The 13,462-nt window shown below is 43.8% G+C and overlaps 1 protein-coding gene across 1 annotated transcript in view; it reads right to left on the bottom strand.

Annotated features, from left to right (window-relative positions):
- Positions 1-13,462, bottom strand: part of mtap (methylthioadenosine phosphorylase) — a 211,850-nt gene that overhangs the window by 70,390 nt on the left and 127,998 nt on the right. The gene's annotated exons all lie outside the window — the stretch shown is intronic.

Genomic DNA, 13,462 nt, shown 5'->3' with positions numbered 1-13,462 from the left:
TCTATATAAATAATTCTTTATATAGACGAAACACATTGTGGATCTTTCAGAATCACCCCAAAGGCATGAAATAACTGCAATCCTATTTTTCCATTTGAGCTTTGCGTCGATTGTAACCATTCCCATTTGAGTTTCCAATTTCTAAACAGGGAAAAAAAAGTCAGTTCAACTGCAATAAAACTAAAAGTTTAACTTGTAAAACTAAATACCGAAATAAAACAACCTGGAATGTGAAATATTTAAATTCATGGTATGATATTCAAAATGTTACTCTGGAGTATATTATAATATATTTTTATTCATTCACGGGGGGAGGGCGTCTCTGGCTCGGCCAGCATTTATTGCCCATCCCATAATTTCCCTGAGGGCAGTTAAAGGTCAACCACATTGTGGGTCTGGAGTCACATGGAGGCCAGACCAGGTAAGGATGGCAGTTAGAGAAATTAGTGAACCAGATGGGTTTCTCCTGCAGTGACAAATCGATTCACACTCATCATTAAACTCTTTATTCAGGATGCTTATTAATTTCAAATTCCACCATCTACTCTGGCAGGGTTCAAACCCAGGTTCCCAGGACATCACCTGGGTTTCTGGATTAACACTTCAGCAGTAATACTACTGGGCCATCAGCTTCCCACAGGAAGATGTGGTATTATTCAGCTCAATGTCAACTTGCAAGCTACAATTCTTGTTGGTGAGAACTATAAGGATTGAACTAATTGCTTCCTTCTTCAGCATCCTGCATGTGTGCTGGATTGACCTTCCCAAAACAGTGTCCATAAGATGAACAAGTTCAAAGCAATAAATGGAAAAATAGATTATAATATTCGTGTACTCTATTGTTATCACCTGCAACAAATACTCCTGGGATGGACCAGACCAGACCCCCTCAAAGTTTTTGAAGAAAGTAGTCGGGACCTTAACTTTTATTTTTAAAGGCAGATATATAGTGGATATTCCAGGAGTGATGCAGCTCGTCAAACTACTTGGTTTCAAGCAAAATGGAATTTATTTACACACTACACTTGAAACACAAACAAAAGAAAACAGGATTTAGAACAGCAACTATTTGAAAACCCAACCAACTCCAAATCTTAACTTAACAAAGCTCTTCCTGTTCCCTCAACATCCCATAAACACACCCCTTGGCAAATGTTAAATTCAAACACAGGCTCTTACAGGCAGGAGAGGTTTCAGAGAGAAAGTTTAGGCAAGAAACATCTCTTGAAGCAGGGAACCTCTTCGCACTGCAGCTGCTTTTCTTGGTCCCCAGCAGTTTTTTAGATTAGATTAGACTTAGTGTGGAAACAGGCCCTTCGGCCCAACAAGTCCACACCGACCCGCCGAAGCGCAACCCACCCATACCCCTACCCCTACATTTACCCCTACCTAACACTACAGGCAATTTAGTATGGCCAATTTACCTGACCCGCACATCTTTGGACTGTGGGAGGAAACCCACGCAGACACGGGGAGAATGTGCAAACTCCACACAGTCAGTCGCCTGAGTCGGGAATTGAACCCGGGTCTCAGGCGCTGTGAGGCAGCAGTGCTAACCACTGTGCCACCATGCCGCCCACTGACTGCCTGCTAAACAAAACCAAAACTAGACAAAGAACTTGCCCCTCCCCTACCACTGTTGATAGGAAGCTCTTTCTGAGACATATCAGCACCTATGCCTTTACAACCTCGCTTGAAAAAACAACACCAAGGACAGAATAACCTTGTTAAAGGGGCAGCATCGTTACACTGTGTCTATGTATCAAAAATTCTGATAGTATACAACCATGAGAACATTCATTTCCAAGTATCAACACTACGTGTCTTTTCCAGTTTAGACTGAGATTATGTGTAGGTCAATGGCATGACTGTAATTCACTATAATGCTGATTATCAGACTATAGTTGAGATCAGAATCTAGGATCTGATATAAACTGGTGCCATTAATTTAGGATTAAGACCCTGCGATAGCTGACGTTTAGGTGCGTGCAACAAATACTGACCCTTTTTGGAGAACAACAGGGGAGTTTTCTTCAATCTTCTAGCCAATATCTTTCCCAACCAATATTACTCAACTAGACAATTTGGTCATTATCACATTGTTTTTGAATATATTGTTGTGTGGTTCTGTTTGTACATTAATTCAAGAAATATGTAACTTGTTGTTAAGAACAATAGACATCCTGAAGTCATGATTGGTGCTATATAAATGCATGTTGAGAGTATGGTACTAGAAAAGCACAGGTGGTCAGGCAGCATCCAAGGAGCAGGAGAATCGACGTTTCAGACAAAAGCCCTTCATCAGGAACTACTCCAGCCACCTTGCTCCATGCCCTCCCTTACTGTCGTCATCTGCTGGAGGTCTCAGTGCAACTGCCCTCCCTCACCATCACTCACTGATACTGTTGTGTTCTATTCTGTTATGCACTTTCCTGCTTGAGACTTGCCATTCTGGCAACTATACATAGCACACAGCAACCACTTGCTAAGCAGTTGTACAATTTGAGGGTTCAATTGTGTCATGGTGGCTAGAATTCTCTTCTTGCACCATCGATCTAGGCAAACAGTAAGAGTTAGGATGATACCCAACAATTATTCAAGAGGACCTTCTCAACCTCTTATCTGCATTGGTGCCTTCCAAGGGACTCCAGGTGCTGTAGCAGGTCATGCATATTGGGGTCTCTAAGGGGATCAAATTTCAAGGAGTCATATGATTGGTGGTACTTGCTGTTTCAGTTCCCACCTCCCAGCAGGTGATCCCTTAGTTATTTCCCAGGGCGGGAGTAAGCAACACACAACTCACTCCAGGAATCCTCAGCCCTGTGTCTCCCACCTTCACGCAAGCAATCTCACACCGGCACTTCAGGTGGCGCAATACCACTGAGTGTGTTACTTGCCTCCAGATCATCCACAAGACTTCTGGACTCCCCTCCCCTTGCAACTCTCCTCATCTTTTAAAGGCTGTCATCCAGCTATTGGTTCAACATCAGCAGAGCGTCCAGCTGCATGACGAATCTGGGGTGTAGAGTCCCACATAGCTTGTACCTTATTCCAACCGCTGGAATTCCAATTTTGGAGGCATATCCTTGCACCAACTGGAAACTCAGTCCTGCCAGTCTTGTGACGTTCAATGTTTCTCTTCATGGTGCTTCACGCTCAGTCCCCTTGGGCACCATCATTAACGTCTGGTTCAGCCTCAGCTGTGGCTCTTGGCTAACCACTCTTGGACCTGGCCATTTCCGTCAGAAGGTTTGGTGAGCCTGTGGAAATAGTCAGTGGAAAGGACAGGGTCTCATCCAAAGAGATAGTGTGGACAATAGTCTGAGGATGAGTGTAGGGTAATATAATAAACATACCCCAACTCTGGAAGGCACTTAGGTCAGTTTGGTTTACTCTCAGGAGACAAACTGCATGGACAGTCATTAATCATAAGGTTGATCCATTTCCATTTTCCATGACCTTCTCGATGATAAACAATGATGTGGTTCTTGGCAATGCCACAGACCGTGAAAAGCTCCTGAAGGATCGAGCTCCAAGTTGCACCCGTGATCATGGTGAATCCAACCAGGTGCATCAAAAATGATTGTAAAATCCATTGCAAGTACCTCTAGAGGTCTCTTGGTGATCAGGGATGTCATACAGGGATGAAATCACTTCCCTGCTTTGGTCATCAATATTAGCAGCTACCCTACTGTCAGTAACACCACTCCCTGGGCAGGGCAGTCATCTCTTCTGTCACTTGGTGTCCTGTTTGACCATGAACTGGTATCAAAACCAGTATCTTCATCCTTCTTCCTCCCACCCTTCCAGCACCTGAACAGTCCCCTACCTGTTTGGACTCCATCAGCTGGCACAGTGCTGGTGGAAATGGGGCCTTCCAATAAAGGTGCAGCGTACTGATGTCTACATCAATCAGCGGTAGCTATCTGACCGCCACTTCTGAGATCCATAGTGAAATTGCTACTGCACCCGGATCTACCTGAGTGGACCTGGTTCGGATCCGGCATCAGTGGCTCAGCTCAGTCTCTGAGTTCAAATAACTGGAGATGGAATGCTGCCTTTGACTTGGGACATGGGCATGGCATCAACCACAGCCCCCTCCAGCAGGGCAGGTTGCTGACTGAAGGCAGCAGCATTGGTGTTAGTTTTGCCTGACCCTGTACTGGATCAGGAGTTGAAACTGCGCTAGTTCAGTAGCTCACTGGGTCTCCATTGGTCTTCGTCTGGCAAAAAGTAACCGAGTGGATTGTGGCCTGGTAACACTTCAAACTCTGCGCTGATCAGAATGTTTCTAAACTTCTGCAAAATAGTCCACCTCAAAACTATCAGTTAAAGTTTCACATATTACTCTCATTCGGCTTTGAACACCTGACATAAGTGAAAACCTTGCTTTACTGCTTTTAACGCTGTGAGACCATCGCTCCGGGGCGCAAGAACCTGGTGACAGTTTCCAGTATGAAAGTAAGACGGTAATCTAGGTAACCAAGGACAGATGAGGAGCCAGGTTGAAAGGGTGTGAAAGGAGTCCTTGATGTTGGAGTCCAACTCTCTATGATGCTCCATGAAGCATCATGCCTCATATAATCTTCCCCAACTACTCCTGCAGCATCCTCTGATCTTATCAGCTGACTGTGGGAGGGCCAGCCAATTGTGCACATGGTCTTGCACAAACCCCCATAGTTACCAATTCAACCAAGGAACCCATTCAGTTCCCTGTTTTGACCAGGGTCACACCTCTATCAGGTTTTCTCATCTTCAGCAGTAATGTCTTCCCTGGTAGTGTACCTCTGTTTGGAAAAATAACAGCAGTTCTCTGGATGACTTTCAAGTTAAATTACAACAAGTGGACTGAGACAATGACTTGTCTTACAAAGGACTGCTAGAATGTTGAATGGAAGATACACAAGGAGGGACTGCAAATGAAGACTACAAAAAAAACTTTACCCATCACATTCATGTAAGTGGTATTGGCACTGTCCAAATGGCATCTTCTTGGATTCATAAAGCTCTCTGGTACCTGTTTGGAATCTCGTCTTTTCAATGTGTTGAGCGGTAATGGGTGGCTGGTTATAACCATGGACCAAACAGAGACTTCAGAGGTGCCTTGAACTTTTGAAAACTTGCAACACTTCCTCAGTTCTAAAAATCGCACAACACCAGGTTACAGTCCAACAGACGTTGAGTGATTTCTTTTCTCTTTGCACACCCCCGTCCAACACCAGCACCTCCACATCATCAATCCTAGGTAGAGGGTAAACACTGTCATGTCTCCGCTGAGTGCCTGATAATTGACACAGATTCTGAGTCTCCAGTTTTCCTGCTTCATGAGGACCATGGGGGTTGTACGGACCTGATGACTCTTGAATAACACTTTCCTCCAAAGCCTTCTGCAGATAGCTCCAGACTTCTTCCCAATGATAGGGTGTGATCTGGTGGAAAGGAAACTTTAATGGATGATCACCTTGAGTCACAATCCTGTAGTTTACCAGGTCAGAAAAACCAATATCATCATTGACAGGGCTTTGAGGGTTTGAGCAATGGGGAGAGGCTGAATAGGCTGAGGCTGCTTTCCCTGGAGCATCGGAGGCTGAGGGGTGACCTTATAGAGATTCAAAAAATCATGAGGCAAGGATAGGATAAGTAGTCAAGGTCTTTTTCCTTGGTTGAGGGTGTCCAGAACTAGAGGGCATTGGTTTAGGGTGAGAGGGGAAAGATAAAAAAAAAAGACCTAACGGGCAATTTTTTCACACAGAGAATGGTGTATATATGGAACGAGCTGCCAAAGGAAGTGGTGGAGGCTGGTACAATTGCAACACTTAAAAGGCATCTGGATGGGTATGGATAGGAAGGGATTGGAGGGATATGGGTCAAGTGCTGGCAAGTGGGACAAGATTAGGTTGGGATATCTGGTTGGCATGGACGAGTTGGACCAAAGGGTCTGTTTCTGTGCTGTACATCTCTATGACTCTATGAAAGTCATCTCTTACTTGATGATAGTGTAAACAAGTTTCCTTCTCTGGGACATTTCTAATTCATCATCTTTGAGATGAGATTAGAGATGTCTCCTCTAGACTTTCCACCGTTATGACAGTGACTAGTTTAAAGATACCTATGAGCATCTCTTCATTGAAGATAAATACCTTTGCCAGTTCAGTGCTCTATATGAGCACCCAACCTTTCTTCCCACAGTGATGAGGACATCTTCTGGACCAACTGAGAGTTCTGATTTGTGATGCACCCAATGCTCTCAAAAGGCATAATGTTGGCCAGGTGGCATGAGTCTTCAAGAACAGTAATAGTGTGGGCAGGTAAATTACAGGCTGATTCCCTGCTATTCGAACAGTTCAAGTCCCATACAGATTGATCCACATTGAGTGCACTTAGCAAATTCAAAGACCCCGTAAGGCGTCTGCCAACCTCATAACATGCTGCTCTTAATGGTCACCATACTTGTTTCCAAGGTTGCCTGAATGTGTCTCAGAACATTCAACCCCAACATCACAGGTATTCTCAATTTCCGCACTTCCACTGGAGAATCAACACATGGTTCGGACAAAGTTAAAAATCACACGACACCAGGTTATAGTCCAACGGGTTTATTGGGAAGTAGAAGCTTTCAGAGCTCTGCTCCTGTGTCAAGTAACCAGTGGAGCAAGGTCATAGGACTCAGAATTTATAGTAAAAGATCAAAGTGTCATCCAACTGATGTGGTATATTGAACAAACCTAGATTTCTGTTAAGTCTTGAATCACTTAGAGTGGGTTGCAGGTTTCAACTCATTAATATGTGAATCCCAGAACTTCTTTCAAGTCACATTCGCGAGGTAACTTCAGGTTTTATAAGAAAGGTGACATCTCAGCTCAGACAATGCATTTAAGTGTGAGGTTAGAGTCTGCCTGTAATCCAACCCTGAGTCAGACCTGTTCTATTTCCAAAAATCTTGGGGTCATCCCTACACCTCCACTTCTTGCCTTTAAACAATTGCCAAACCTCAAGCAGATTATTGTTCGCAGCGAACTGCCCGGCCTTCAGGATAACATAGACCACACCACCATACAACGCTGTCATGGCAATCACTGCAAGATGTGTCAGCGTAGATACCACCATTACATGTGGGGACACCACCCACATGTGACTTGACTGATGTTGTTTATCTCATATGCTGCAGGCAAGGATGCCCCATTGGCGAGACCAAATAGATGTTACGACAATGGATGAATGGACACAGCACAATAATCGCCAGGCAGCGGTATTCCTTCCCAGTCGGGGAACACTTCAGCTTCAGGGACATTTGGCCTCGGATCTTCATGTCCATCCTCCAAGCCGGACTTTGGGAATAGGCAACAATGCAGAGTTGCCGAGCAGCAGCTGATAGCCAAGTTCAAAACCCATGAGGATGGACTCAACTGCGATCTTGGGTTCATGTCATACTACAGGTGATCTCACCACACACACACACACACACACACACACACACACACACACACACACACACACACACACACACACACACACACACACACACACACACCCACCCACCCCCAGAGTCTATGGAGTGAACGTGGATTTGCAGATTCATTCTATTTTGTTCAAAAAGCGCACAACCTGTAGGCAGTCAGTCCATGTGACATTTTATAAATTCCTACTTTGGAAATAGAACTGGTCTGACTCAGGGTTGGAATACAGACAGACTCTAAACTCACACCTTTAATGCATTATCTGAGCTGAGATGTCATTTGTTTTATAAAACCTCAAGTTATCTCAGGAATGTGACTTAAAAGAAGTTCTGGGATTTACATATTAATGAACCTAAACCAGCAACCCATTCTAAGTGATTAAAGACTTAACAGCAATCTTGGTTTGTTCAATACATTAGTTGAAATTGTGTTGCTGGAAAAGCGCAGCAGGTCAGGCAGCATCCAAGGAACAGGAAATTCGACGTTTCGGGCATAAGCCCTTCATCAGGAATGAGGAGAGTGCGTCCAGCAGGCTAAGATAAAAGGTAGGGAAGAGGGACTTGGGGGAAGAGGCGATGGAGATGTGATAGGTGGAAGGAGGTCAAGGTGAGGGTGATTGGCCGGAGTGGGGTGGGGGTGGAGAGGTCAGGAAGAAGATTGCAGGTTAGGAGGGCGGTGCTGAGTTCGAGCCTAACCTGCAATCTTCTTCCTGACCTCTCCGCCCCCACCCCACTCCGGCCTATCACCCTCACCTTGACCTCCTTCCACCTATCACATCTCCATCGCCCCTCCCCCAAGTCCCTCCCCCCTACCTTTTATCTTAGCCTGCTGGACAGACTTTCCTCATTCCTGATGAAGGGCTTATGCCTGAAACGTCGAATTTCCTGTTCCTTGGATGCTGCCTCACCTGCTGCGCTTTTCCAGCAACACATTTTCAGCTCTGATACTCCAGCATCTGCAGACCTCACTTTCTCCTTGTTCAATACATTGCATTAGTTGCATAACACTTTGATCTTTCACTATAAATTCTGTGTCATATGAGCCTGCCCCACTTGCTATATGAAGGAGCAGTGCTCCGAAAGCTTGTACTTCCAAATAAACCTGTTGGACTATAACCTGGTGTTTTGAGATTTTTAAACTTGGTTCACTCCTGTCCAACACTGGCAGCTCTACATCATGACTATAAGATTGGGTGGGATGAATAGTGAAAACTAGTGAAAATATTTTTTGCTTCTTTTACTACTTGCCACTGGCGACTCATTAAAGACATGCCCTTTAAAATTTGGTTAACGCATATAGTCCGATGTACCACAGCGACCAAACATTTGAATGGGTTGTAGCCCTGACTATCCTTTCACACGTCACTTTGATTCCATGTTATAACCTCACTCTGACTTTACTGGCCTTTCCTTCCAGCAGTACAGCAACAAAGCTTGAGAAACAGCCTCTTAACCTTTCATTACGCACTTGGCAGCATTCTGGCCCCAAGTGTGATTTTAGTAAATTCAGAGATGCTACATTCTTTAAGGAACTGACAATATTGTATATGCTTGTTCGTGCTGTCTCCCAGAGGATGGGGAGGAGAGACAGGCTTTCACTGTGGGAGGTCCACATTGGCAAGGCAATCCGCACTCTTTCTTACAGCCTCTAGTTTTCCATTCTTTGGCTGCTGTATTTGGCTCTAACCTGCCTGCATTTCGTTCTTCCATTTCTGGCTTACTTTACCCTCAAATTGCTCAGCTATTCAATGGTCTGTGTGTATTTTAAATATTGTCAATTCCTTTTCCTGTCCATTGCTCTGCTGTATCACATTAATATCAATTCAACAATTTAACCGTCTCCTGTTTTGATTTAAACCATCATCTTTGCGCGTCATTCCTATTGTTTCTCTGCCCTTTCCTGGGATCCTTTTTTAATGCTGCTCCCTTGCGATTTCTGTGCAGTTTCAATCATAACTAAAACTAAAATCTGTTCGTTCCATAGTTGCTGAGAATTTCCAACTTTGTCTGTCCCCACTTCTGCTCAATTTGCAGGTTTCTATAAATGCAGGATGATGCTTTGCTGTTTTCAAAGCATTGAAGTAAATGAGAACTGAATAGATCAACTACGAAAATTGATGTTTCCAGCAAAAGCCCTCCCTGATGAAAGGCTTTTGCCCGAAACACCGATTCTCCAGCTCCTCGGATACTGCCTGACCTGAAGTGCTTATCCAGCACCACACTCCCAACTCTAATCTCCAGCATCTGCAGTCCTCACCTGTGCCTACAAAAACAAATCCTTGAGCAGCTTAGTTAAAAATCACACAACACCAGGTTATAGTCCAACAGGTTTAACTGGAAGCACTAGCTTTCGGAGCGTCGCTCCTTCATCAGGTGACAACACTAGCTCTGAAAGCTAGTGTGCTTCCAATTAAACCTGTTGGACTGTAACCTGGTGTTGTGTGATTTTTAACTTTGTGACCCCAGTCCAACACTGGCATCTCCAAATCTTGAGCAGCTTAGACTGTCACAAGCACCAAATAAATGGCTCGCCACAGTCACCTTCTATAAGCTTATTTCTATTTGAAATCTCGACAAACTTGTCAAGCATGCAGTTATCAGCTTAATCCAACATAACGTCAGTAAGAAAATTTGCAGCTCAGTATGAAGGCAGTGTATTTTCTCTTGAATGTAATTGTTTATCAGATTGCATTGTATTTACTGAATTCTAGACTGGAAAATGATTATGAAGGTAATTACGATTGTGAATGTTTTACACCCAGCCCCCGGGGGAGCTTCTCAATTTGTCACTGTTCCAGACAGGATACGCCAAATTGTAAAGCTCCAGAGGGAGGAGAGATGATGTGGCTCTCTTTGCTTATTCACATACCCCTCGATTGGCTGCAACAAGATTCATTTACAAACAGATCCCTTGCCTTATAAGTAAAAACCGAAAGAACGGCAGGTGCTGTAAATCAGAAACAAACACGAAAACTGCTGGAAGACCTCAGCAGGGCTGGCAGCATTTATGGAAGGTGTCAAGAGTCAATGTTAATCCTTCTTCAGAACCTTCCCTTGTGAATACCTTTCTCCTGGAACCAAATGAAGCTATGTTTCAAAAGGAGCTAATTTCGCTCGGCATGGCTAAATAATGCCAATAATACAAAATCAACACTCATCAATTTGTGTCAATGTCTTCTGATCAATTTAGACCAGGCTCATCTCTGAATAAACTCACTAATTAGATACTCTGTACATATGCTCACTTTCTGCAGCTAAGAGAGTTTCCTATTTACATACAAAAGAAAAAAAAAAGGTGAATTGCAAATGACTTGCCAACAGGTTACCAAGCACATTGCTATCTGTTGCAATGTAATCATCTTTACTATAGCTTACTCCACAGAAGTCTATCCACTCTCAAGTGTCAACCTACCACTTGTTTTCTGCCCTGCTTCAGTTATGTAGTTTCACTTCCTCCTCGACAATGGTTTCCTTACCATGGATCAATCTTGGGTAGAACGTCCCGAATATATATAAACTATTTTCACACTACAAATTTAGGGATGTGGATTCACGAATATTCCAAGATCTACCATGGTTCTTTCTAATAGTTCTTTATAAGATAAGGAACCTTACTATTTGAAAAGACCATAAGATGTAGGAACTGAAGAAGGCCATTGAGCTTGAAATAACTCTACAGAGGCTGGTATTCCATCACCGAGTCCCCCTTTATTTACACATGGAGAGGCCTTGACACTGATCCAATTCCATCAGAGCGAACAGAACCTCTGACAATCCTGTCCTTATCTGTCAGCCAGGGCTCCCTGATTGACCAGATTAACAGCCCCAATCAGGGAATTCATATTCTATAAGGTTTGCCTGCCTGACTCCCATTACAATCACTACACCGCCCTTCACGTCTGCTCCACCATTCAGTAAGAGTATGGCCAATCTGATAATGTTCATCTTCACTTTTCTGCCTTTTTTCTGTAACCTTTAATTCCCTTACTGATTAAAATGTCAACCTTGGCCTTGAATATACTTAACAACCGAGCCTTGGCAGCCTTCTGCAGTAAAGAATTCCACAGATTCACTACTCTCTAGCAGGGACAATCCCTCCCAATCTCTGTTTTAAATGAGTGGCCATTTAATCTTAGACTTTGCCCACTGGTCCTTGACTCTCCCACAAGGACAGTCTGCATCCACCCTGACAATTCCTGTATGTTTCAATAAGGCCACCTCTCTCCATTTCTCTAAATTCCGAAAAATACAGGTCCAACTTATTCACCATCTCCTCCAATGACAATCCCTCCATACCCAGGATCAGACTAGAGAACCTTCTCTCGACTGCTTCCAACGCAAGTAAATCCTTCCTTCGATAAGGATCCCAAAATTGTTTATAATATTCCAACTGTGGTATGATGAGTTCCGTGTCTAGTTTTAATGAAACTTTGTTACTTTTATGCTCCATCCCTTTGAAATACAGACCAGCATTTCATTTGTCCTCTCTATTATCATCAACATTACAAGTTCGCTGATGACACCACCATAGTCAGTCGAATCTCAGATGGTGATGAAACAAACTACCAGACGGGAGGTGGAAGACCTGGAAAAATGGTGCACTGCGAACAACCTAGATCTCAATGCCGGCAAAACCAAGGAACTCATTGTAGACTTTCGGCGGGATGTTACTCATGTCCTCCCTACACATTAACAGCACAGGGGTGGAATGAATGAGTGGAGAGTGTCAAGCTCATGGGAGTGGTCATCCACAACAAGCTTTCTTGGACTCTTCTTGTGGGTGCACTGGTGACAAAGGCCCAACAACGTCTCTTCTTCCTCAGTCAGCTGCAGAAATTTGGCATGATGGCAAGTACCCTTGCCAACCTTTATAGGTTCGCCATCGAGAGCATTCTGTCTGGATGTATCACTCCCTGGTATGGCAACTGTATGATTCAAGATCGGAGATGGTTACAGAGAGTGGTGAACTTGGTCTAGACAATCACAAAGGCCAACCTCTCATCTACAGAATCATCTACCAGGCCTGCTGTCAAGGAAAGGCTGCCAGCATTCTCAAAGATCCTTCCCACCTTGGCAATGTTTTTCTACAATGGATGGGATAGTAGTGGAGGGTTATGGACCAAACACAGGCAAATGGCACTAGCGTAAATTGTGAAAACCGTGCGGCACGGCGAAGTTGGGCCGAGGGGCCTGTTTTCATGCTGTACACCTTTATGACTTGAAAAGCAATGGGAAGCAAAATTTGATTTATTAACTCTATCACTTTAGTTGTTTCAGTTGGTTTTGTAGCTTTCGTTACTAAAGCTGCCAGTCACCCATTGGAGAGAGTACAGAACGGACTGCAAGAATGCTTCCAGGGATGAGAAACTTCCATTATTTTGGCAGATATTGACAGATATTCCATTATATTGACAGATTGAGGGGTTGGGACTATTCTCCTTGGTAGAAAGCGAAGACGAAATTTGATAGCCATTTTCAAAAATCATGAGGAGACTGAATAGAGTACATAAGAAAAGCTGTTTCTGTTCATATGGGATCAAGAAGGAGGAACAGATTAAAAGTGACTTGCAAAAGAAACAAATGTGACATGAAAATAATCTTTTCCACACAATAAGTGGTTCAGGTTTGGAAAGCACTGCCTGGCAGTGGGGTGGAGGCAGGCTCATTGAGGCATTGAAAAAGGCATTAAATGATTAGGTTTCTCATCCCTGGAACCATTTTGCAATCCGTTCTGGACTGTCTCCAATGGGTGATTGACGGCTTCAGTACTGAAACCAAACTGAAATAACTGAAGTGAAAAAAATGAATCATCAGAATTTTGCTTCCAATTGCTTATACATTACTGCCTACTCTTATCATAACATCAGAATTAATTTCTTTATTCATTCACAGGATGACGGCATCGCCCATCCCTAATTATCCAGTGGGCAGTTAAGAGTCAACCATGTTACCATGGGTCTGCAGTCACATGTAGGCCAGACCTGGAAAGGATGGTTGTTTCCTTCC

The sequence above is a fragment of the Hemiscyllium ocellatum genome, chromosome 2, assembly GCF_020745735.1.
Source record: "Hemiscyllium ocellatum isolate sHemOce1 chromosome 2, sHemOce1.pat.X.cur, whole genome shotgun sequence".
In the NCBI taxonomy this organism is placed as follows: Eukaryota; Metazoa; Chordata; class Chondrichthyes; order Orectolobiformes; family Hemiscylliidae; genus Hemiscyllium; species Hemiscyllium ocellatum.
The sequence above is the reverse complement of the archived record's forward strand: the minus strand, read 5'-3'. Positions and strand labels throughout refer to the sequence as shown.